Below are 25237 nucleotides of genomic sequence, written 5' to 3'. Positions count from 1 at the left end.
GTATTTCATTCTTCTCAAGAGGGTGATCAGGCAAAGCATTCAGTAGCTGGATGAGCCTCCCCCAAGCTTGTGGGAGACTCTCTTCTTCAGCTTGAGCAAAGTTGTATATTTCCTGCAAGGCATCTTGCTTCTTATGGGCAGGGAAATATTTTTCAGAGAAGTAGTAGACCATATCCTGGGGGCTATGCACACAACCAGGAGCAAGAGTAGTGAACCAAGTCTTAGCATCATCCTTTAGTGAGAAAGGAAATAGCTTGAGCATATAGTAGTGGTGGATCTTTTCCTCACTAGTGAATAGGGTGGCTATATCGTGCAATTTGGTAAGATGGGCTACAACCGTTTCAGACTCATAACCGTGAAAAGGATTAGATTCGACCATAGTGATTAACTCAGGGTCGATAGAGAATTCATAATCCTTATCGGTCACAAAGATAGGCGAAGTAGCAAACTTCGGGTCGTATTTCATCCTAGCGTTCAGAGATTTTTCTTTCCACTTGAGCAGTAGTTTCTCAACATCATAACTATCCTTACACGCAAGAAAGTCCTCAGCTATCTCTCCCTCCATAACATAGCGCGTATCAGGCATAGTAGCAGGTTCTACTTCAATAGTATCAGCAATTTCAGAAGTATCATCACATCTAGCAGCAACTCTAGCAATATGTGCATCAAGGAATGCACCTAGTGGCAAAGCAGTATCAAGCATAGCATCATCAGGCATAGTATCAAGCATAGCATCATCAGGCATAGTATCAAGCATGGCATCATCAGGCATAGTATCAAGCATGGCATCATCAGGCATAGTATCAAGCATAGCATCATCATAAGCATCATGGGCAGTAGAAGTAGCATCATCAAGCACATGCGACATATCAAGATTTCTAGCAGGAGGTGATGTCGCAAACTTACTCATAACTGAAGGTGAATCAAGTGCAGAGCTAGATGGCAGTTTCTTACCTCTCCTCGTAGTGGAAGGTAGGATTTTAGTTCTTGGATCTTTCGGATTCCTCATCGTGATCAGCAGACGTCAATCCCAAGTGACTCAGAGAATATAGCTGTGCTTCCCCGGCAACGGCGCCAGAAAAAGCCTTGATAACCAACATGTGTAGGGGATCGCAACAGTTTTCAAGGGTAGAGTATTCAACCCAAATTTGTTGGTTCGCACAAGGGGAAGCGAAATAATATTCTCAAGTATTAGCAGCTGAGTTTGTCAGATTCAACCACACATGAAAGATTAGTGTCTGCAAGCAAAGTATCAGTAGCAAAGTAGTGTGATAGCAACGATGCCAAAAAAGATCTGTTGACGGCAGACTATTCCTAACTGTTGTATCAATGGCGCCAGTAGGTTGCACGTGGACGGGAAATATTCTTCCTCGGCAACGGTGTCGGAAAAGGTCTTGCAACAAGTAACAATGAAGTAGCAAGGAACAACAGTAGCAACAACAACAAAGTAACAACAGTAGCAATAGTAGTAGCAAAGTGGCCCAATCCCTTTTGTAGCAAGGGACAAGCCTAGACAAAGTAACGTAGCGAGGACCAGTAGTAAAAGACTCGTAGGCAGTGGATCGGTGATGGATGAGTATGACGGATGTGATTCATCATGTAACAGCTATAACACTGAGAGATACGTAACTAGCTCCCGTTCGTCAATCTAATATAGGCATGTATTCCGTATGTAGTCATACGTGCTTAGGGAAAAGAACTTGCATGACATCTATTGTCCATCCCTCCCGTGGCAGCGGGGTCCTAATGGAAACTACAGGATATTAAGGTTCTTCTTTTAATAAAGAACCGGACCAACGCATTAACACGCGGTGAATACATGAACTCCTCATACTATGGTCATCTCCGGGAGTGGTTCCGGCTATGCTCACTCCAGGGTTGCCGGGTCATAACACATAGCAGGTGACTACAACTTGCAAGATAGGATCTAAAACACACATATGTTGGCGACAACATAATAGGTTCAGATCTGAAATCATGGCACTCGGGCCCTAGTGACAAGCATTAAGCATAGCCAAGTAGTAGCAACATCGATCTAGAACATAGTGGATACTAGGGATCAATCCCCGTCAAGAACTAACTCGATTACATGATAGATCTCATCCAACTCATCACCGTCCAGCAAGCCTACGATGAGATTACTCACAAACGGTGAAGAGCATCATGGAATTGTCGATGGAGGAAGGTTGATGATGACGATGGTGACGATTTCCCCTCTCCGGAGCCCAGAACGGACTCCAGATCTGCCCTCCAGATGAAGAACATGATGTGGTGGCGCCTCCGTATCGCAAAACGCGATGAAACCTTCTCTCTGATTTTTTTCCGGGCGAAACAGAAGATATAGAGCTGAGTTTGGGGGCGATGGAGCCACGTGGGCCCCACAAGTTCTCACGGCGCGGCCAGGGGGGTGGTCGCGGCCTATGGGCTTGTGGCCCACTGGTCCACCTCCTCCGGTGGATCTTTGCGCAGATATTTTTCTTTTATTCCAGAAAAAATCTCCGTAAATTTTCAGGACGTTCCGAGAACTTTTATTTCTGCAAATAAAACACCATGGCAATTCTGCTGAAAACAGCGTCCGTCCGGGTTAGTTTCATTCAAATCATGCAAGTTAGAGTCCAAAACAAGGGCAAAAGAGTTCAGAAAAGTAGATACGACGGAGACGTATCACTCCCCTACTCCACCCCTCGATTGGGGGGTTGAGCAAGGGAATTTCTACCTTTAGACCACTTCCATCCAACATTAAAGGGCGGAGTAGGGTCCGCGTTGAAAATCCCCTCAAATGGGTTGATGAGTGGATATATTCAAATGCAACTGTAGTTCAAATTTAAATATTACAATCCAGTGAAGTTTTGAAATAAAATAGTTTAAACATGAATTCAACCTGCACATATGTTTTTGTTGCCCCTTTCACCGCCCACATATGTTGGATCAAAGCTTCATTGAGCCGCTCATGAGTTGCTCAATGCCGAATTTGAACAAACTAATCAAACATGCTCGGATTCTAATGTGGAAGTTGAACAGGATCACTCATGTTCTCAAATTTCATACCTTCGCCAACATATTGATATGTCTCAAACGCAACTATAATTTTTTATTGTTTCAGTTTATTACAATATCACTTTTGAATACTTCTTATAGCATTTTTCTAATTTTTTTCTGAACTAAGCTATGAACTCGGTGCCAAGAGCATGTTGCTGCTGTTTTCTGCATGTTTTAAAATTTTCATAAAATCCATATCTACGGAGTTCCAAAACCCCCGAAGACGCTTCATGATTTTTTTCCAAGTCCATAGGATTCCAGAAAAGTGTCTGGAGATGCCAAGGGTAACCCGACAGCCCCACGTGGCTAGGTGGCATGGTCAGGGCCCCACCCGCATGGGCAGACCGTGTGGGATGACTAGGCATTGCCTTACATCCTTTAGTTTGCCTACAAATCCCATATTTTGAGAAACCCTCACTTCCATTTTTTCGTGATTTTTTTCGCCACCATAAGTTCCTGTTTCGGTGCGATCCAATCTGGAGGCATGTTCCGGTACCCTGATGTAGGAGGAATCCATAAACGGAGCCATGTTCATCGACCTTGCTACCACCATGATCATGTGTGAGTAGTTTCTTTAGGATCTTAGGGTCCATAGCAGTAGCTAGATGAGATCCTCCCTCCCTTGTCATTTAATACAAAGTTCCTTGGGCTTCCTCACATCATTGAGATCAATATGATGTAATCGGTGATTGTGTTTGTTGAGATATGATGATTTTTCACTTTATGATAATATTGTTCATTGAATTATATTGAATTCTTTGAAGTTTCTTTGATGCATAATTAAGCACCACATATTCTTTCCAATCTAGTTGTCGTCTCTGACCAAGTTTGATAAGTAGTTCTTCACAGGGAGTTGTGCATAGTTTTACTGTCTACATTATGTCGTCATGCTTATTCTAATGCTTTATTTGTCATGAGTTTAATACTTCGAGATGCATGTTGGATAGTGGTCTTGGGGTGGAATATAGTTGTAAATGAAGTTCAACAACAGTCTACATATCACATACGTAATGCATATGCAAGATTATGTCATGAATGATCATAATCATAAATATAAATATTACAATTTAACCACCGCTCAATTGTAATTTGTGCACCACATCACACTTATCTGCTTGAATAAATGTCACTAGTGAACCTATGACTGCGAGGGTCTATTTTCCTTTACTTAAAACATCATAAAAATACTTTACTTTGTTGTATCGTTTTATTTATTTTTCCTTTCTACCAATTCCTACCATACTATGAAAAATACCCTTGTAACTAGTAGGGAAAGAATCATGACAACCTTTTTGAAACGGTAGGGGCAAGATTGTCTTGTGTTTTTTAAGTAGATACCGGTGACTTTGTTTGTTGGAATAATTCATGGTTTTTATTCAATAAACCTTGATACTCAATCAAGGGAAATACTTATTTCTATGTTAATTCACCTTTCAATTGGGGATGACCTAACCATTCTTACGAGAGAGAAAGCACATCTTCACCCTCATCCTCCACTATCATGTTGCGCATGATCACACAACATGTCATCACCCCTCACAAGGTCTCCGGATCCCATTGTTTAGCATGTCCACGAACAACTGCAAAACGAGATTGGAGCAGTCCAGTCCCTCTCAACCTCATTTCTAGATCCTTCTTGCCCTTGGGAAAAGAGAGCTCTTTTCTGACCAACTGACTTAGAGATGGTCTCGACGAAGGCAGCCCATGGAGGGTAGATACTACCAACGAGTAGTACATGTTGTACTAAGGCCCATTGACAATATAGTTTCAAGGAGGAGCTTGTCCTTTAGTCAACCTAGCAAACAATGGAGATCGCTGCTGCATATTGATGTCATTGTGAGACCCAGGCGCATGCCAAAGAAACTATGCCAAATCCAGAGGTCTTGATGAAACTACTTTAAGAATGACGATGTATTTCTTAACATGGCCCTCATATTGCCCTTGGAGAGCTTTTGGGCAGTTCTTCCATCTCTAGTGCATGTAATCAAGAGATTCAAGCATCCCTGGCCATCCTCTTGCTTCCGAGAGTGCCATGAGCCTTTCAGTGTCTGTGGTAGTTGGTTATCTCAAGTACTAAGCTCCAAACATCTAGACCACCTCAGTATCAAATCTGATCATGGCATCTTCGCATGTGCCGTTAGACATCCTTCCACGGATATGTGGTTGTGCCAATGTAACCATGCACTTGGTAACCAGAGAATTCAATTCTTCCTACGACATCCTTCTTCAAGATGAAGTAGTCATTGTAGGATCAGACGCCGTAGGAGAGGCGAATGAAGACTTTTTTCGCATAAAAAAATGTTGACAAAAATTATCCGCGGTAGGGCATCGGGGGCAAAGTAGTCGTCCATCATCTATAGTCGCCCAAGTTTTGATTTAGCACTCGACGACCCTTGATTGATCCCTTGAAATTAACATGTTCTTCCGTACGCTCCATGTGAGCAAGGATCACCTGCATCATTGCCATTTCATCCGCACACAATCCTCCTCGTCAGATGAATCAACCTAGTGCTCATACATATACTCCATGGCCAACTCGTTGCTTCGAAGAAGGGCAACATTTTTAGCATGGATATTTCACAAAACACTTGCAGGGCATGGTGACCCCCCCAGAGGCGGGTGATACATGTGCCGCGTACGGGCGAGAGGTATGAAACTTCGACGTAGGCAAAGCGGCATGACGCCTAGATGGGGCGATGGAGGTCGCGGAGGTCCAACAAGGGGTTGACGGGACGCCATGATGGTACAACATTGACATCAACAAGGAAGGAAGTGATGCGGAGAAATAGGGAAGGGATGGAGATGCGGGGTCCGAGTGTGGTTTTGGATGGGCCCGGGGTGTCGGAGTGCTATGCGGTGGTAGAACGGACTCCTGTAGAGCCCTCCCCCTCCGCTAATTCTCTTTCAGATTGCAGGAAGATGGACAGGTCAACCAATACGAAACGACGTTGAATGCTGAACTGTAGGGTGATTTGAGGGTCCTCTTTGGAGATGTTCGAATAACCACACTGCCAAGGAGGTTCGTGGAATCTGCTACATCAATTAATCTAGAGCCCTGAAAAGGCTTGATCAAAGATGAAGTGATCATTGTTAGGATTTTTAGGGTACACTACAATTGTAGCCAGGGCCGGGCCCACAGTGGTGCCAAAAGTGTGGCCCGCACAGGGCCTAAAATTTTTGAGGGCCCCAAAAAATTTATATGGGCATAATATTAAAAATAATAAAAATATATGTTACTGGGCCTGGTGACGCTAGTGTTGGGCTGGATACGTGGAGTCGAGGCAAGGAGACCATTGATCCCGCGCACTACAACGATCGCGATCGGGATCGGGATCGTAATCACACAACTCTGGAATCAATCATGGCTACATGGAAGGAATCGTCGCCTCATCTCGTCGCCCCGTCTCGTCGCAATCGCCAGGGGAGCGCTGGGGCGGTGGATCTCCGGGGTCGTCAAGCCGCCGTCGCCGCCGCGGATCTGCAGGCCGCCCGTCACCGCGTGCAAGGTCAAGCTCAGCGACGGCCGCCACCTCGCCTACGCTGAGTCCAGGGCACACAAGGAGGATGCACGCTACTGTCTTCTCCCGCAACTTCACCTGCTCCTGCCATGACACCATGCGCCCTTGTCAGTCAACCTGCAACCTAGGCAGTAGGAAAGCGGTTTCAGCTTCAGCTGCTGCATATTTTGTTCTCAATGGATTGGATTGGTTTGCCGAATTGGGGATCATCCAATGGAAAAGATCGCGCTAGCTTTTGTTGGATGTTTCAAAGAATATTGTCCTGTTATTACTCCACGAAGCATGAATATGCAATTTGGTTGGTCATGGAAGCAGAGTATTCAGAGCAATCATTTATGCTTCGTTGACTGCATTACAGTGCTTGTATTTCAGATTAGTACTGCTGTATTTTGTTGGAAAAATCAATGCAATTAGTAGTATTTCAACAGCATCATTTTAAATTTTGATTAGCTGGTGTCATGACTAACTGTTGCAATGACTAATATAGGTTCCTAATTGTTTTAGCTTGACAAATATATACCATTTGGCCGCCATTGCCTTCCTCGCCTCCTCTCTCAAAATTCAGACTCATCGACGTCGTCTCGTCAAATTGATCGGTGACCAACTCCTCCAACATGCAGGTATTTATCGAATCCTTCTTTACGATTAACTTCGTTAGTTCATTATTTTATGAGATAGGGTCATTTTTCTTGTTTCGCACAGGGCCTCGGATTTTGCCGGCCCGGCCCTGATTGTAGCAATATTCCCCACTTCAATTGTAGCAATATTCCCTGCTAGGGAAGGATTAAAATACTTTTAGGCCCTGTTTGGATTGCCATAAGCAGCTCTGTAAGCCATACAGACCTTCCGTCGTCGTATTTATTCCAGGCGGAAATTAAACTACTTATAATTTACATTGTAAATAAATTTCGGGTGTATAGATTTACACCGCATCCAAGCGGGACCTTAGATGCTGAAGGGAGAAAGCGGTTGTAGGCACGCACGTACACTCTTGGCACAATATCAACAGACGGAGCAGCTAAACCATGCACGCATGCACACACGCGAGTACACCTTATGCATACGTACACGTACAAATTGTACTAACTAGCTCGAGGACGGCATACGGACCAGAACGCAGCCGAGCGACACGCACGCGCGTCACCCATCAGCTGCCCGCGGCCGGCTGGTGCCGGTGCTGCCGCCGCCTCCACGATGCGACGATGGCCACGAGCACGAGCAGCACCGCGGCGGCGGCGCCGACGAACGTGCGCACGGGCATCCCGCTTCGCCGCCTCCCCCTGCCTCTCCTCCTCGGTACGCGCCTCGGTCTCCTCCGTCCGACGGCTTCTTCTCCCGCAGAGTCAGCATCCTCGCCCGCACTGCTGCTGCAGGTCGACTGGCAGCTGCAGCTTCGATATGCGCCGGGATCCTCGACGTGAACCGCCTCCTCCACCGGCAGCACCGGCCAGTGCTCCGAAGACGCGGACTCTGTCTCGACGTCGCTGTGGCTGTGCTCGACGTGGAGGTGGCGATGATGAACCGCCGGCAGATCATGCTCCTCCTCCTCCTCCTCCGGCTCGCCGGCCGTGGCGGCTGGCTTTGATCCCCACGACCGCCTCATGATGTTAACTCTAGCTAGCTCTCTCAAAGACATGGATGCATGCTTGGTTAGATATGCGCTAAAGACTCCAGGCTCGCGGGGTGTGTGCGTGCAGGTTTGCATAAACAAAAGATGTACGGTTGCCTTTGGCGGCACGTATGCATCGATGCTGCCTGTCTGTCTGCCCTTTAGTGGCGGATATAGGACACCCCCTGCAAAATCGACAAATAATCTATACCTATTAATAAAAAAACATATTTTTGATCTATTATGTTATTTTACAGAAAATCCCTCTAAATCTATAGTTTATACTTATACCTATACCTACTTCTATTTATATTTATACTAGCAAAAGGGTCCGTGAATTGCAACGGAAGAAAAATAATTATAATCTTCAAGGATGCTGATCATATTACGTCCTTAAAATTTTAGGACATTTCTTGAAATGCATGAACATTTTTTGAATTAGCAAACATTTTTTTCAATTGCACTCAAAAAATAATACACAAACTTTTTTCTCAAAATCATGGACTTTTATTGTTTTCACCAACATTGTTCTCAAAATTATGAACATTTTTCTGAATATGGGAATACTTTTACAAATATCCCGAGCATTTTTTGAATTCAAAAACATTTTATGTTTTCTTCAAAATTCTCACTTTTATAAGTTGCAAAAGTTTTTCAAAAGTCGATATTATTTAAATTTAAAAAAATGGAACAAAAAACGAAAATAAAGAATGAGACTAAAAACAGAGGCACAAACTGTTTTTAAGATTTTTACACAGACTTTTGTTTAAAATTATTGACTTTTTTTCATTTTACAGACATTTTCTAAAAATTTAAACATTTTTTTGTATATGCAAACATTTTTCAAAACTCCTAAGTAGTTTTTGAATTCTCAAAAAAAAATGTTATTTTAATATTTTATTTCAAAATTCTCAGTTTCTTAAATTTAAGAAAAATTATTTGAAGTTCTAAATTATTTAAAGTAGAAAAAAAGGAACTGAAAAGTAAAATAAAAAAACTAAACTAAAAGAAGAGGCGGCCACGCATGGGCCGACCCAAATAGGTGTCCTGTATCTTTTTTCAATGCCCAGAGCGTAATATAGGAGGTGCCTACATGGGTCGGCCCAGTCCGGAGATTTTACTGTCTGAAACATTTTCCATGACTTATAAGTGGCAATTGTGAGTAATTTTTATCAACTTTATAGGCAATGTTAATGACGGACGATAGAAGCACTAATTGCTTTATTAGTAGGTAAAGATTAATTACTAAATTATTATTATTATAAAGAAAATAGATATTTTTCATCCGTCATGTTATTTTGTAGAAATCCCCCTTAAGTTTCTGATAATTAACCTGTACATATTAATCGGTTGTTTTTGAATCCATATCCTTTTAACCATAACTTTAAATTTAACATGTTATATATAAAACTTGATTAAAAAAATATGTAGAATCTGAATATGATATTATTTTACCTGTTAACCATTTAAAAAATGATATTTAAGATGAAACCTTAATCAATAACGCATGACCTTTCTTTGCTTCATACTGGTGCCGATCCGAATTGAAAATGAACACTTCGGCAAAACCAAGACGGGGAACTGATACGTCTCCATTGTATCTATTTTTTCTAACGCTTTTGTTCTTGTTTTAGACTCTAGTTTGCATGATTTGAATGAAACTAACCCGGGCTGACTCTGTTTTCAGCAGAACTACCATGGTGTTGTTTTTGTGCAAAAATAAACGTTCTCGGCATGTGACGAAACTTTTTGAAGATTTTTTCTGAAATAAATGGAAAATATTGTAACCAAGACCCACCATAGGGGAGGCCCTAGACGCCCACTAGGCACGAGGGCGCGCTAGCCCCCCCCCCCCCGGCGCGGCCTGTTGTCTAGTGGGGCCCACAGGACTCCGATGACCCTAATTTCGAAGCAATAAAATCCTACTTTCAGAGAAAAAAATCAGAGGGGAAGTTTCATCGAGTTTCACGATACGGAGCCACCGCCACCTGATGACGAGATGATGTATATACTTCTCGCCCCTCGTTGGATACCCCAAGTGGATGGTGGAGATGTAGTGAGCAGCAAATTTCTCTTACACGGAGACTGTAAGGTTTATCGAACCAGGAGGACTCCTAGGCTGAACAAGTAGGTGTCTTCCACCCTCGCGCTAGTAGAAGACGTGGACCTGCACACTCAACAAATAACTTTGCTCCCAACGAGTACAGAGAGGTTGTCAATCTCTCCGGCCTTGTAGTTTGCAAAGGATCAAAACACAAGAGGAAAGGTAATAATGATTGCAACGGAAAAGTAAATGAAAGCGGTAAATGATGGAGGTGTAACCGATGATGGTGATATGGACCGGAGTCACATGATGTTCACTAGTGATGTCCTTCTCCTCAAAGACGATAAACAACTATACTAGGGTAAACAAATCACAGTTGGGCAATTGTCAGAATTATGATCGCACCGCAATGCTAATTACGCTCCTTGATAGTTAGAGGTTTAATAGTAATGGGCAGTACACCAAGACAAGTAGACCGTTTATTCATCAGCATCTACTTACTAATCATCCACCTTGAGATATTTATCCATAACATCTCTCCGGTACTAAGTTGCGAGCCCCACCCAAAGTGTAAACTCAAAGCAACGGCCAACTACATAAACGAACTATGCGTAAGGTAAAAAATCCTTGCAACCGTGGTCACAAGCACCATTGTTTTCTCCCTGGTGGCAACAAGAACATCCCCTAGTATCATGTTTATGTCACTCAAGCTAGACATCAAGGGGCCCGAACCCACAATCATGCATAACGCTCCCTCTTGGAGTTACGATCTACTACTTGGCCAAACCAATAAAAAGCAAGGGAGAACATGCAAGAATCACTAAGGAACATAATATAAAAGGATAATCAAAGATATAACTCATAACAATCTGAACGTAATCTCATAATCTATCGGATCCCAACAAACACAGAATAGAAAAAGCAAGAGAATTACATAGATGCCTTGATCATGTAGGGCACCTCACAAGGACTAACCGTTGAAGCACAAGATTGGAGAGAAGACATCACATAGCTACTGGTCATGGAGTCATGGTCCAAGGAGGACTACTCACGGCACGTCCGGGAAGCGCCCATGGCGGTGGAGAAGCTCCCGGAGGTCAATCCTGCCTCCGGCAGGGTGCCGAGAAGAGGTCTCCTGACGCTCCCGATCTTGGAAGCGCTACGACGGCGGAACGATGGAGAAATTCGCGATTCCAGAAAGTCTGCGAGGGTTTCCTCGCGAATCTTTAAATATAGGCCAAAGCAGGGCACCGGAGGAGGTGGGACCCACCCAGGCGACCTCCTGGCGCGGCCTAGGGCCTGGCCGCGCTAGCAGGCCGCCTGGGAGGCCCCTGGACCCCCCTGGAGAAGCCCTTGCCAAATAGATATCAGCACACAGAAACTGGTACTGGGTGCACTGAGTCAGTAGGTTATTCCAAATATGTGTAAAATTATATAGCAGTGTATCAAAACATATAACAATGTCACCCAAAAGATCATGGAACAAGCAGAAAATATAGATACGTTTGGGATGTATCAACATCCCCAAGCTTAATTTGTGCTCGTCCTCGAGTAGATAAATGATAACACAATAATTTATGTGGTGATATGCTAACACACATATAGGAACTTCAAAGTAAAGCAAGTGAGATATGCAATTCAAGTCAAGACAATAACAAGCAAGAGTCTATATCGAGTATTGAATTTAGCAAAGTAAGAACATAAAGGTGCAAGAGCTCTCGCTGTTTGTGACTCGAATGTCTCCAAATGGTGTTTGCGTGCAAGAAGTGGGAGATGGGTTCAGAGATAATTTTTTTAATTGAGAACTCAATCTACTAAACCTCACACTTAGTCTCCTTCAGAATCTTATTTTGACTCATCCCCATACCACTTGTGAGGCACAAGTCAAAATGATCCTCTCCCTTTCGATTTTGAGCACTCATGCAATGAATGAGCAAGATATGTTGACACTTAGGATGGCAAATAGAATAATGATGGGGAAGGAAGACAAATAGGTGTGAAAGGCTCACATCAATGAGGACAACCATAGGAGAGAGAAAGCCAAATGATAGATATGTTGTGAGGAGTAGGGATTGCCATGTAACAGATGCACATATGAGCTAAGGTAAGCTCTCCAATAGAACTAGTGGGGGTGCATCCAACTTGTTTGCTCATGAAGACCTAGAGCTCATTTGAGGAGGCTCATCACTGGAATATGCAAAGCAAGTTCTATAGTGTAAGGGTCCCCACATAGTTATGCATGAATGATAATCTCTATGTAGTACCAATATAACAATGGAGTACGAGTGTGGATCTTTCAAAAGGAATAGTAGTGTTGTCCCACTACAAGAAATATGTCAACTAACGACCTTCAATATTGGTCACTGAATGGTCATTGATTTCCATTTGTGACGTTTTTATGACCAAAAAAAAAGGTCTAAAGCTGAGGGTCTTTAGTGAACTATAACGACCTTTTTTTCTGGATTGGTTGTAGGATTTTATGACCAAACAAAAGGTCGTAGGTTTAACGACCAAATGATTTGGTCACTAGCAATCTGCCCACACCACGTCAGAGCCACCGTGGTAGGCTGACGTGGCAGAATTATAACTAAATGAAAAGGTCGTAAATAAGATTCAGCCCGGTCCATTCCGGTCGTCTACATGGGCCGGGCCCAATAATTTGGCCTTTTATTTTCTGGGATAGAATCTTTTACTCGGCAGGTTTTTTATTAGTCCACTTTTCTTTTGGGCCTTGGCCTACTCTTTTTAGTCCAGTTCTTGTTTGGGCCTTGGCCTACTCTTTTTTAGGCCCAAGCCTTTTTAGACAAATTCTAGTTTGGGCCTTGGCCTACTCTTTTTTTAGGCCCAAGCCTTCTTAGTCTATTTCTTGTTTGGGCCTCGGCCTTTTTGCTGTCCAAACTAACTTTAGTGCCCAAACAAAATGGTCCAAACAAAACTTAAATAATTTACAACTTCATAAAATACTTCATCAGGTTCAAATAGAGCAAGACATTGTTTCTTCACCAGAATGACCAATCACTTAAATAATTGACAACTTCACAGGTGCACAGCTTCACAAAAACTCATCACGCATTTCCACCAAGCTCTCAAAGTCCATGCCCAGCGGACTTTCCTGATGGTCCGTCGCAACCGCCATAGTTGCTTTCTGCCTTGTGACTATCAGGTTCATCAGGTTCCATGATGCTCTTTGTTTGTCCTGGAGGTGGGGCCATCACCCTTCCTGGAGGCATTGCAGCAGATGCTTCTAAGCTCTTCCTCTTCTTCCTGGCTATCTTCAGTGCCTTGTATAAATAGCACAGAAAAAAATTAGATCACAAGATAAATATGTGAGCACAAGGAAACACAGAGCATACAAGAACCCGAACCCTCCAAGCAAGACAGAGTTTGCACCCTAACAGTCTTGTGCACTACAACTTCATCCTCCTTAGGATTGTACTCTGGGTCATCACTGATAACTCCACTACCTTCTTGAACCCCATTAGTTGTACCTTCTTGTACATCATTTGTTTTCCTAATCATTGACGCTATTGCATCAATGCCAAGGGACTGGAATATCCGATTGTTCCTCATCATATTTCTAGCCCTAACCTTCTCGTACTCGATGAGAGGATGCTCATCTTTGCAAGTCAAAGTAAACATAATTATTACGTTAATTGTTGGAATGCATGGACAAACAACCAAACATATCTTATGATATTTTATTACCATTTAATCCTACTTATTCAGCTAAGGAAGAGTAACAGCACACATGCACAGCTAAGCCAGCTAATTCAGATTACAGCAATACATATGCATAATAAAATTTGACAGTATTTTACATCACCGGACTCCAAGATATTTTACTTAGCATATTACATTTCACTTAGCATATTAAGACACATTATATAAATCTGACAGTATAACCACAAGGAGCAACTTGCATACCATTGGTTGGCCTCGGGTTTGACCTTGTCATCCTTGACATGGATGATCTTGAGGTGGTGCTTACAAAATAGAATAAACAACAATTAGATACAACAGGGATAAAGTAAAATGATGCACTTATATAAATAAAGGAAAGCATTTAGACGAGTATGCACATACATGTAATACATGTGAAGCTAGCAAACTTGTTGGATCAACAATATAGTGATGTAGTTAATGCATCAGTACTAATACATGTAAAACACTTGGACCAACATGCACATACACGTGTAGCAATGCACATACAGTTAATGCATCAGTACTAAACTGACAGTTGAAGCAAGCAACTAAATTGAAGCACTTGTACTAGCATGCACATACAAGTGTAGCAATGCATGAGTATTAAAACATGTGAAACAAGAGGTAGTAATGTACTAAACTGATAGTTGAAGAAAACTATATATGTGAAGCAATGCATTAACTATTTACAACAATTACTTTTATGTTCTAACTTGCAATTTTATCCATGTACCTGCAATCATCTATAAGCAAAGTAATTACTCAACTGTATCCCTAATGGAGGAAAACATATGCATTCATAGCAACTGGTTGCCCAACATTTGGTGAATAAAGAAGCAAGCAGTGTGCAAGCAAGCAAGCAAAGTGCATAAGTGCTACTAATACAAGCAAGCAAGCAAAGTGCATAAGTGCTACTAATACAAGCAAGCAAGCAAGCAAGCAAAAGAAGTGCTACTGATAGAAACAAGCATAGTGCTACTGATAGAAACAAGCAAGCAAGGAAGAAAATTGAAGAGGAGCAAGCAATCAAGTACTGTTGATACCAACCCTAGTAGCTTCTTCTCCAAGTGCTACTGATACAAGCAAGTATTGCTGATGGAAACTCTAATTAACCAGAGGGGGATAGAACGAACCACTAGGAATAAATCCCATGAACATGAACAAGAACCTCCAGGGGCTCCTAGATTGAATGAATCCTAACCCTAGATCGACCAGGTGGGGGATGTAACCCCATTTGTTACCCATCACAAATGCAGGACCCCATGATCCAGCCCCATTGATCCAGCCCCATGACAACTACAACCCTAACCCCATGAATCTAACCCTAACACCATGAACCCTAACCCTAACCCCATGAATGTACCGAACCATCCCAATTGATCGTGCCCCATGAACCCTAGAAGAACACATGAGGGGGATCTATCAAACCCAATAAGAACACATGAGGGGGATCTATCAACGGGAGATGGGTCGAGGGGAGAGGTACATATCGTCGTCGATTGTTGACTACGTAGATGTACCCGCTGTCATCGTCGATGTAGTCGTAGCCGTCGACGTCGATGTAGATGTAGCCATCATCGTCGATGTAGATGTAGCCATCGACGTCGTTGATGTAGTCGTCGTCGATGTAGATGTAGCCGTCGATGTCGTCGATGTAGTCGTCGTCGGGGAGAGGGGAGAGGGGCGGCGCGGAGCACGGGAGGGGCGGCGGGGCGGCGCAGAGCAGGGGAGTGGCAGCGGAGTGGGGAGTGGAATGGATCCCGCGTGGGTAGTGGGGAGTGGAATGGAGAGGGGAGTGGGAGAGGGAGTGGTGGGTCCCGCGTGGTAGTGGGAGAGGGAGTGGAGGGAAATTTTGGTGGGGTGGGAGGGAAAATTTTCACTAGTTTTTTGGGGTTTGGAGGCACACTTTTTCTTTTTCTTTTTATAAACATTGTAGAAATAATGGTTAAAATCATACCGAATAGTTCAAGAAGACATCGGTACTCAAATTTATATATTTATTCTAGTTGGCAGGTCACATGTGATGATGCGACACGAAGGTTTCCCATTTTTTTGATTTTTTTTGAATTTTTCATCGCCGTTTCCAAATGCAGTCGAAACGGCGGGCATGACCGTTTCTACCTAGTGGTTGAATCTTGGAAACCTTTTGGTGTTTCTATGATTAAATAGATACTTGTGTACCTAGAAATGATTTTTGGAAAAAATAAAGAGCAAACTATAAGGCAGCCGTAGTTCAAATTTGACCCGCTTCCAACTGATTCGACATAGATTTGTCTTTTTCACGAGAGATGGATAAAAGCTTTTGACACCCAACCATTTTGTCAATTGTACATTAAATATGTCCTAGTATGTTATAAAAATGATTTGGACCAATTCTGAAACAAATATATGGTAGGTCCTTCACAAAAAAACTCATTTCGGGCACTTGAAAAATGAAAAATGAATTTTTCATACAAGGAAGATGAAAACTTCCTTAATCAACATTGTTTGTCACTCCAACATGAACCATTATGCAAAATATGAGACCATTTCAACAAACTATGCCATGAATATGGCCATGAGATTGATCATGTGGCTTGAAAGCCATGAATCTTCACACATGATAGCTCATTTGTGTGAACACTTTTTAAAAATAATTGTCGTATTACAAGTTTATTATTTTACATGGTAACCTTATCACATGTGATGACATAATGCAAAGGTTTCCCATTTTTTTTGATTTTTTTGGAATTTTTCATGGTCGTTCCAAAATGCGGTCGAAACGGCGGGCATGACCGTTCCTACCTAGTGGTTGAATATTGGAAACCTTTTGGTGTTTCTATGATTAAATAGATACTTGTGTACCTAGAAATGATTTTTGGAAAAAATAAAGAGCAAACTATAAGGCAGCCACAGTTCAAATTTGACCCGCTTCCAACTGATTCGACATAGATTTGTCTTTTTCACGAGAGATGGATAAAAACTTTTGACATCCAACCATTTTGTCAATTGTACATTAAATATGACCTAGTATGTTAGAAAAATGATTTGGACCAATTTTGAAACAAATATATGGTAGGTCCTTCATAAAAAAACTCATTTCAGGCACTTGAAAAATGAAAAATGAATTTTTCATACAAGGAAGATGAAAACTTCCTTAACCAACATTGTTTGTCATTCCAACATGCACCATTATGCAAAATATGAGACCATTTCAAGAAACTATGCCAGAAGATCAACAACTAGTGGTCATGATGTCTTTTTATGTGTGATTGATGGTCATGATCTGTTTATAGCAACATGTTAGGTCTTTTCATGGGCACTTAAAGACATTTGCAACAAATAAGAAGTCACTTATACCAATCTATGAACAAATAATATACAACAAGTAAGATCAACCAATCTATCAAAATCCTTGGGTTGAACAAAGATAAAGTCACTTAATCATTCATACTTAAGAGATTCTTCTCATCTTGCATTACAACATTGCTACAAAAGAGCAACATACCAACAATAGCATAGTACAGTTACAAACATAGCATAGTGGAGTCACTTAATCATACATAATATAGAGATTCTGATCATCTTGCATTACAATATTGGTACAAAAGAGCAACACAGCAACACAACAACACATCAACCATAGCATAGTTGACTTCATCTTCATCTGATCAGCTCATCCATCCAAAATGTCCCTGATCATCTTCAACTTCTTTTGGTTCTTCTCCAATGCCTTCAACTGATTAGCAATCTGGATCTTCAGCTCATCCCTGCGTTTAATCAGATTCTCAATTCCTTTCTTCAGACCATCAATGTGAAGGTTGAGCACCAAAATTTCATCATTAAGTTTGTCCTTCTCCTTCAAATGATTTGCCTTCTGGGTCCTAATGACCCCGCCTCGAGCTTCCGCAAGGTTGAGAAGTTGATTCACATCTTCTACTAGTTTGTAATCGTTTGCATCAAGATTTCTTTTCTCCTGTGTGAGGTGGTGAATTTTCAGTGAATTCTCCAAATTATCATCCCTCCTAGCACTCTTGCTGTCTTCCAACATTTCCCACAATTTTAACAATGCATTTTGCATTGTGGGAGGCCACTCTTGGTCTACCCAACCAACAAAACCACAGTTTTTAGGTGGCTGCAATACAAAATAACCAGTACTTCAGCAATACAAAATAACCAAAAAATAACAAGCCAGAATTCTGTAATAAACATGCAATGACAGTGCTGTAATAAACAAGCAATGACAGTGCTGTACAAGCCAGAATCTTTTAGCTAAACTAGCAATGACAGTGTTATAATAAACAATGAGAGTCTGGATATTTGAGCTAAACAAACAATGACAGTGATGTAGTAAACACTGACTGTCTGAATATTTGAGCTAAACAAACAATGACACTTATGTAGTAAACAGTGTCAGTCTGAATCTTTTGAGCCAGATACAAAAAACAGAAGCAACTTCATGCATGTCTAACACTAAAGAAGATAGAACTAACCGGCTGAGCACACACTAAAAATCTTCTCCGTGTCTCAAATCCTTCGAATGCTACGCGATGCTCAGGCGGCAGCCCATGCTCCAAGCAAACATCCAGTGCAGAATTCTCGATGCCCATGTAGTATTTGTCGTCGATGCTAGCAGGGATCTAAAGAAGAAGCAAGAAACAGAGATAAATCCCCAATGTGAAGAAACCAAAACCCTAAACCTAACCCTAGCTCTACAAATTACCCGTTACATCATGCCATGCGAGGAAGAGCTCATGTCCAGGCTCGATAGGTCATTGCTACTCTCATCCTCGTAAACCATGGCACGACGGAGGTGGTGGCGGCCGACGAGCTTCGGCGACGAGGGGGGCAGAGCGCGAGCAGAGTAGACTGGCTCGGTCGACCAGGTTCGAGCGAGACACAAAGACCGACCGAACCGGTCCGTGCCGACCAGGTTCGAGCGGGCCATTTGTTTTTCTGAAGGTGTCTATTGCATTTGTTTTTTTTTGTAAGATGTCCCGGACGGCACGTGGCGGACGGGACGTTGCAGGAACTATCACATCATATAAAGAGGGAACTGCCACTTCGTCTCCCTCGTCTCCCTCGTCGCCTCGTCTCCCACTTCGTCGCCTCGTCTCCCACTTTGTCTCCCTCGTCTCCCTCGTCGCACCGTCTCCCTTGTCGCCTCGTCTCCCAATGGAGGGCGCTCGTCGCGCCATCGCCGTTGTGGATCTGCCGAAGCAGCAGGAAGTCGACACGACCGCAACCGCTGTCGTCGCCGCTGCGGAAGAGAAGGAGGTGCCTGTGACGAAGTAGGAGGACACGACCGCAACCGCTGTCGCCGCTGCGAAGGTGCCGAAGCAGGAGGACACGACCTCGAGCGGTGCTGCCGACGATGAGGTGGGTTTTTAGATAGGGTTTTCTGGTTTTTTATAGTTGATTCATGCTTGAATGCTACATAGACTTATATATTGAGACTTGGATTTCTTTAATTTCAATATTGATTTGTGCATGTGGATGTGGTAATGCTCCCCGATCCCCTGCTTTCATAGTTATCTTTGATAAGCAGGAGATTATTTAGATAGGGTTTTCTGCTTTCATATATTCAGAGAGCAGAACACACTCTGGTTTTTCATGTGTTGGCGAACTTTTGCATTTTGTTGGCTTGAATCAACGGAATCTTTCTCTTATTAGTAAATATTTCACCTAAGTCATGTGCTTGATATATACGAACACCCATTATTCCTAAATTTCGCCTAGGTCTGCCCCTCTCTGGCATTTTATTGGGATTATTAGTAAGGATTTAATAAGAGTTAGGTTTTGAATTGGGACCTTGATTGCTGCATGTGCTTAGATTTTATTATGTGCCGGATATGTTGATAGATTTGTTGTGGTTATCCCCTCACCGGGGCACGGCAGGGGCTGAGCAGCCCAATAGTGCAATGTTCTGCTATATAAAATGCAGAACAGAGAGAATCGTCTTATGCAAACAGATAAGAAACGATAACGAAGCGATACTTACAAATTGCTTGCATACATCACATTTTGGATGAAAGCGCTCCTTGTAACAAGTTTTATGGTATGGATGGTTTCCTGACATGGAGAACTGCATGTTTTTTTTGGTAAAGTCAATACCAATGCAACTGCTTAATTAGTACACAAAACAACAAAGAGCTACCTCATAGTAATATATTGGCTGATTACAAGCATATAGTTACAGTATAGTCATATATTGGCTGATTACGTCCATGACCAATTTCATTGTGACATCCAGCACATGTCCTGACAAAAGAAGTGTATACATAACATATAGTTACAAAGTATAGTTTGATTTTTTGAAAGGACATTTAAATCTTTGTATGAAGGATCGAAAGATTGTATAAGTGAAATGCACAAAGGACAGACCCAGTGCAGAGAATAGGGTGGCTGATGCAGCAGCACTATGAATGTAATTATAAGCACATTGTTGAATGCTTGACCTTTTGAATACCGTGTTACATAGTTTGTACTAATCGAATTACTTATATTGTAGGAAAAGGAAGCTGCAGGCATGAAGAGGAAGCTCGCCAAGACTGGGTTCAAGAGCCCGTATGACTCTGACTATGACGACGACGAACCGTATGAGGTAATCCCAACTATTTTAGTTCAGCGTAAGCACTATATGAATGCATGTTGGTGGGATTTTTTATGGAATTGATGTAGAGAGTGTTTTAATGTTGTTTGTTTAATTAGATTATTGTACATGACTTTTTTCTTTGTTTGTTCATTAAAATTTGGTATTTGTTCATTGCATCATTCTGAATCAGAAGTGTGTGTTCTGGCTCCATAATGCCTATATGAATGCATAATGTGTGCGCAATTAATTTGTGCGCGCAGTATAACTCTGGAGATGACGTGGAGGACGACAACAAAGAGTCCTTCATTGAGAAGGAAGCCCAGAAGATCAGGGAGAAGGGGAAGGCGGCCTACTTCAGGAGGGGAATGTTCAGATCCCATACTGCACCACAAAGCCAAAGCGCAGGGATGGCGTTTATGAACACTTGATGTCGCATGCACGTGGTTTATCGCGGAGTGTTGATCAAGACATCAAGACCAGGGCAGAGCATGCAACCCTCCTGAAGGCTCTAGGTCCCATTTAGTCGTCACCCTCCATGATCCTCTCGGTTTATCGTCGTCGTTGTTTGTTGTACTTTTGTGCACTGTGTTATCGGCCTGTTGTGTTGTGAACTGTGTTAGAATGTCTTATACTTTTGATGTTAATTATGGCCGGATGTTATGGCTGCTTCTATTTTGCTGCCTTATCTATTTTGCTGCTTCTATTTTGCTGCTTCACTGATGTTATGGCAGGATGTTATGGTCGACTGGTTAGCAACAGGCAACATCTCAATTCAGCTCTCTGATGTAGATAGCAACAGCAACAGCAACAACTGCCGATGGGTGAGGTGGCCGTGGCGTCAGCACCACCACCGCTGGTCACCAGCCTAGTAACGACCATTCATATTGGTCATTATCACCTAGAAATAAGGCAGTGCCAGGTGATGTCCGCTTTATGACCTTTTCCAGTAAGCAACTAATGACCTTTCTGATGAAAATGGTCGTTGGTTTTTGGGGCTAGGACCCCTCCAAACAGCTTACGACCAAATGATGTCAAATGGTCATAGATTTATGACCATTCCTTCTAGGGTCACTGACAAAAGGTCATTAGTTGACATATTTCTTTTAGTGTCCCCTTCTCCCTTTTTATTTCTTTATTTCTTTTTCTTTTTCTCTTTTTATTTTTATTTTTGTGTGGCCTCTTTGGCTCTTTCTTTTTATCTCTCATTTGTCCTCTTTGGGATCTTTTGTTTTGTCCACTTTGGGATCTTTTCCTCTCTTAAGGGCAACACTCTGTGTTTTACATGAATAGAAAGAAAAATCATCACACTTTATAATAAGTACTCAACATAAAGACAAGTGAAAACTATCATGATGTATGAAAATCTATGCCTCTTCCAGTGTAGCACGATATGCAATGTTACTAGTGTTGGGGAACGTCGCATGGGAAATAAAATATTTCCTACGCGCACGAAGACCTATCATGGTGATGTCCATCTACGAGAGGAGATTTGGATCTACGTACCCTGGTAGATCGCACATCAGGAAGCGTTAAGAAACACGGTTGATGTAGTGGAACGTCCTCACGTCCCTCGATCCGCCCCCGAGCCGTCCCACGAACCGTCCCGCGATCCGTCCCACGATCCGCTGTAACATCCCAAAATTATAAATTTTGGAATGTTAATATAATTATTAGATTCATTTTGTTTGTTTGTTTGAGTGATTGAAACTTGAGTGGAATTTGAATTTTTTTTTAACTTTTGAATGAGAGGGAATAAAATGACTTTCCCATTTTCTTTTGAATTCAAATTCATCCATTTAAAATCAGTGAGAGAAGATAACATGACTTCTTCAACTATAAAGAATTTGAATGAATGTGGCATTTGAATTTTCCTTTAGTTTTTTATTTGAATTTTTATTTTTATTTTTGGCACAAGATTTCAACCACAAAATTTTTCCTGACAATATACTTGCCAAGCAAGAAAGAGAGGAGGTAACATGACACCCCCCCCCCAAAAAATAAAAGTCAGAAGAAAAATAGTGCCAAAAATTTTAAAGACAAAATTTGAATTTTATAGAATTTTCAAAAATAGATTTTTATAAAGTTTTTATTTTGTGAAAAGTAAAATGTCCATGTCGTAGGAAATTTTATTCTGAAATTTTTATATATAATATGCCTATATAAAATATTCTCTTAATTTCATTTATATTTGTTTTCGCTGTTTATTTTGAAAAATAATAAAAAAGGCACTATTCACGAGGAAACACTGTTCATCCGAGCTTGCCTTTGGGCTGGCCGAAATTTACTTGGCCCATGGGCATTTGGTCCCTCCTTTTCTCCTCTTTACGTATATATTTAGTCCCACATTGCCTAGCTATTGACCTTTAGACCTTCTTTCCACCTATAAATATAGACCCATAGGAGCATCCAAAAATCATCTATTTCGGGTTAAATCAATCTTTTGGTTTGACTAGGTTTATTAAATAAAAATATTCTTTTCTCTTGGGCGGGATTTCTCGAAGTCGTCTCCTCATTGGAATTAATTCTTACTCTGCATTCTTAAGGTATTTCTCTTCGTATTTTTTTATACTCCCGTAGTTTATTATTTCTAGACTAGTATTCCTACACTAGTATACGATAAAGTAATTAGATTTATCAATTAGTCTCTGTATTTACACATTAGTCCTAGAATTCTTTTAGATGTAGCACTTTTATTCCGTAAAACATCTTGGCCCTGATTTTTCAAATAGCCATAACTTTTTACTCGTTTATCCGAATTAGATGAAACCAACGCCTAGAGTTTCGTCTTGATCCCACCTATCCGGTGAACCTATCATATCAACTTTTTGAAATTTTCAAATTTCGAAATTTGTTCAGATTCATATTCAAACTTCTTTTGATCATATCTTTTATCCGTAGCTCCGTTTTAGATGAATCCAATTGCGTCGGATTCGTATCAAAGTAATCTTCCCGTTTGTATCATTAGTTTTAACTTTTCAACTTATAATTTTGATCAAATCAGATTTATCTATTAGTGCCCAAAAGTGTTCAAATCGTTCTAAGCCGATTCAATGTTATATTCAAATATTTGTATCTTTTGATCCGCTATTTCAAATCTAGTAATTCTTTTTTCTACACGCTCATATTGATCTCCTATATTCAGTAGCATCATTAGTTTCGACCATTGAACCTTACAAACTTGAGCGATTCAAATTTGTATTTGAACATTCATTTGATCTTACCTTGCAAACAGTAGCACCTTTTCCATGGATTTCTTTTGCCCCTAAACACTAGTGTTATGTACTTTCCTATTCATAACAACCATGCTCCAATTCAAATACTTTTGACCTTTATGGAATTCAAATTCTATTCATACTTCAATTCGCTATAACTTGCGTTGTAGTGCTCCATTTCAAGAAATTCTTTCTACAAATAAATTCTTATGCCTTATATTATTTGTCAAACAACATTCATGTTGTTCTCCCAATATTTTTTATCATCTCCCATAGTGTATGCAAGTCGAGCTTATATAGCGATAGTTGATCATCCTTTGACTCTTTTGAGTTGACCCCTTTCACCTTTCCTTTACAACACACTTAGGACCTATTTTTTTTATTAAACCTTAGTATGTTGTTATTTTGCACAAAGACATGTTTTGTTCTTATGTTCTTTTGGTTCTTCCTTTTTGGCATGAATGTTTATTGAATGCTATTCGTTTACGATAGATTGCTTGGAGTGTGGCGAGTAGAATTATCAGGATTTTGAGAGCGACTATCTTCATCAAGTAATACCAGGCAATTCATTTGATCATGTATCACCTATGTTTTATGAATCGTAGTTCTACCATCCTATGTCCAATTTGCATGCTGACTAGGTACTTGGAAATTATGGTTACATATTGTAGTATCATGTGGTAGGCACCCAACAACCCCGTTACTTGGCCCGGGACGACAAATTTCATATTGCCATGCTTGAGTAGACGGGATTCTGGTTGAGAGTTTATCACGAGTGATGCAAGAATAATTTAATAACCAAGACCGGTTAAGTCAAGACTTTTCAAGACCTCGTGATGCAATGCAACTCTGGGTGAAGGACGGTTGATCGGCTCCCTGGAGAAACCAGTGGATGACCCGGGATGCTGGAGACGTGCCATGACATCTTGCGGAAAGCTTCACCCAGGCTCAAAGAGACGGACGAATATTTTCAAGACCCAAGGCTTACATGCACAGCCATAAGTCATTATGGCCTCTGGCTTGGTTGGACAACGCAGCGACTCTGGACAGGCGGTGCCAGCAGATGTAGAAGAACGGTAGGATTGGATGGGCACCGACATGGATTCAGAAGGACCCGTTGAAAGACCATGTTTTGATCATCCGGTCTTCAAACACCCTGAAGTGCGAGGACATACACGGAGGCGATCAAATCTTGTGGGGAACGTGTGCAAAACTCTGCAGAGTACTCAAACCTAATCGATTAGCCGTGTCCACGGTCATGGACAACTTGAGCCAAAGGAACTGAAGTTATCTGAAATTCTCAACACCATTATATATATTTGATGTGGGTAATATTGTTAACTTGGGTATGAGAACTGGTTGGCGGAACCATCTCATTAACAACCAACAACATAGTAATATTTTTCTTTTTAGCCCCTCTCTTGTTGTAGGAGAAAACTTTGCTTTCCGCTAAAAACTTACAACCCCACCTGCCATATATGCATATAGTATAGATGATATTTTACCCCCCTCTCATATGTGACTTGCCGGCATATTCAA

This window comes from Hordeum vulgare, chromosome 4H (genome assembly GCF_904849725.1).
Source record: "Hordeum vulgare subsp. vulgare chromosome 4H, MorexV3_pseudomolecules_assembly, whole genome shotgun sequence".
Classification (NCBI taxonomy): Eukaryota; Viridiplantae; Streptophyta; class Magnoliopsida; order Poales; family Poaceae; genus Hordeum; species Hordeum vulgare.
This window is presented reverse-complemented; position numbering follows the sequence as displayed.